The 2764-nt window shown below is 42.6% G+C and overlaps 1 pseudogene; it reads left to right on the forward strand.

Annotated features, from left to right (window-relative positions):
- Window positions 1-343: 343 nt before the first annotated feature.
- LOC144819284 (WD repeat-containing protein 20 pseudogene) lies at window positions 344-2311 on the forward strand (annotated as a pseudogene).
- The last annotated feature ends 453 nt before the right edge of the window (window positions 2312-2764 follow it).

The raw sequence follows: 2764 nt of genomic DNA on the forward strand, positions 1-2764 counted from the left end.
GCCGGTTTTGGGCCCTGGGGGCCGTTTTTCGTATAGGTCCGTTTTTGCAGCATAGCTGCAAAATCGGCCCTGTAACAAAATCGGCGGAAAACCGGCCCCGGCAAAGAGGTCGGTCGCACCCCCAGGGGGCCGGCCGAGCAGTTTGCCAGGGCCGGTTTTGGTTCTCAGTCCAGCCCTGGCCTCAGGTCCGGCCTGTTACATGCTCTTATGTTCCTTGAGCTCCATCATCAGATTCACCAATTTGAGATGGCTACCTACTGATCTAATGCTCATTTACAAATCTGTCTCCTTCTTCATAAAGTCATGCCCACTAACATGTCTCAATATCTAGTACAGGATGAATGCTGCTCCCCAAGATGGCGGCGGAGGGAGGAGGGAAGGAGATGAACGAGATTAAGACCCAGTTCACCACCCGAGAAGGCCTCTACAAGCTGCTGAGCCACTCCAAGTACAGCCGTCCCAACCGGGTGCCTTTTAATTCGCAAGGCTCCAACCCCGTCAAGGTTTCCTTCGTCAATGTCAACGACCAGTCTGGCAATGGGGACCGGGTCTGCTTCAATGTGGGCCGTGAGCTCTACTTCTATATCTACAAAGGCGTGCGCAAGGCTGCGGACCTGAGTAAACCAATAGACAAGCGAATATACAAAGGAAAGCAACCTACGTGTCATGACTTCAATCATCTTACTGCAACAGCAGAAAGTGTCTCCCTTTTGGTTGGCTTTTCGGCGGGCCAAGTACAGCTTATAGATCCTATAAAAAAAGAAACTAGCAAACTATTTAATGAGGAAAGATTAATAGACAAGTCCAGAGTGACCTGCGTGAAATGGGTGCCCGGTTCGGAAAGCCTTTTCCTTGTAGCTCATTCCAGTGGTAACATGTACTTGTACAATGTGGAACACACCTGTGGTACCACAGCCCCACACTACCAACTACTAAAACAAGGAGTTAGCTTTGCAGTTCATACTTGCAAGAGCAAATCTACACGAAATCCTCTGCTGAAATGGACAGTAGGAGAGGGAGCCCTGAATGAATTTGCTTTTTCTCCCGATGGCAAGTTCTTAGCATGTGTAAGTCAGGATGGGTTTCTTCGTGTGTTCAATTTTGATACAGTGGAGCTGCATGGGACAATGAAAAGCTACTTCGGAGGACTACTATGTGTATGTTGGAGCCCAGATGAGAAATACATTGTGACTGGTGGAGAGGATGACTTAGTAACAGTTTGGTGTTTTGTAGACTGTAGGGTGATAGCTAGAGGTCATGGACATAAATCTTGGGTAAGTGTTGTGGCATTTGACCCATATACCACTAGCGTAGAAGAGAGTGACCCTATGGAATTCAGCGGCAGTGATGAGGATTTCCAAGACCTCATTAATCTTGGCAGAGATCGAGCAAATAGTACGCAATCTAGATTATCGAAAAGAAACTCTACAGACAGTCGTCCAGTAAGTGTAACATATAGGTTTGGCTCCGTAGGCCAGGACACACAACTCTGTTTATGGGACCTTACAGAAGATATTCTTTTCCCTCACCAGCCTCTCTCCAGAACAAGAACACATACAAACGTCATGAATGCCACAAGCCCCCCAGCAGGAAACATAGGAAATAACTCGGAAGTAATGGAAACAACATTGTGACTTCAGGAAACTCCGTACCACCACCTCTTCCTCGTTCAAATAGCCTTCCACATTCTGCAGTTTCTAGTGCTAGTAGCAAAAGCAGTGTGATGGAGGGTCCCATTGCTACTGGTGTCAGCAAATTTGCAACCCTTTCACTACATGATCGGAAAGAGCGACATCACGAAAAAGACCACAAGAGAAACCATAGCATGGGACATATATCGAGCAAGAGCAGTGACAAACTGAATCTAGTTACTAAAACCAAAACGGACCCAGCTAAAACTTTGGGAACTCCTCTGTGTCCCAGAATGGAAGATGTTCCTTTGTTAGAGCCTCTTATCTGTAAAAAGATGGCACATGAAAGGCTGACTGTGTTAATTTTTCTTGAAGACTGTATAGTCACTGCTTGTCAGGAGGGATTTATTTGCACATGGGCAAGGCCTGGTAAAGTGGGTTTATTGCCATCCCAAAACCAAGCCAATTCTCCAAGTGGAACTGTAGTATAGCCACCACACTACTGCTAGTGAAACATTCACTACGAGAAAGACGTAATGACTATGGGACCAGGACGTTTTCTTCAGCCAGAGCGCATAAAAGTATATAAACCCAGAGTGCATATTTTGAGTTACATGAATTGAATAGAACTTCACAAAGGCATTACGGAGGTGGTTTCTTATTTCATTCTATTTCTAGGCTGCGAACCGAAAGACAAATCTTCAATTTAAAAAAAAAAATGGATCCTTTGGTATTACAGTAAACCATTAGAAAAAAAAACTTGTTTCTTTGCTTTCTACTTTTAAAGTTTAATATAATTTGATCATATATACGTATATAAATTGATATAGCTATATGTATATATATGTAAAATAATATATATACATGTATATATATATCTCTATAGTAAATAGTATGTTTTTGAAAATTCCCAGTAAGTTAGATGGATGTACAAATTAGTATTTCATTATTGTATATCTTGCACTGATTTTATTTTAACCAGAAGTGGTTAGAAGACAATCTGTAATGCACTTGTGATGAAGAAAGTGATTACTTTCTGGCTTGAAACTGTAATTCAGGAAGATGGATGCTGCAATCAGATTTTATATTATAAAAACAATGTTTGCAGTTAAATAGTTTAATGCTAATACAAA

The sequence above is a fragment of the Lissotriton helveticus genome, chromosome 2_1 (assembly GCF_964261635.1).
Source record: "Lissotriton helveticus chromosome 2_1, aLisHel1.1, whole genome shotgun sequence".
NCBI lineage: Eukaryota > Metazoa > Chordata > Amphibia > Caudata > Salamandridae > Lissotriton > Lissotriton helveticus.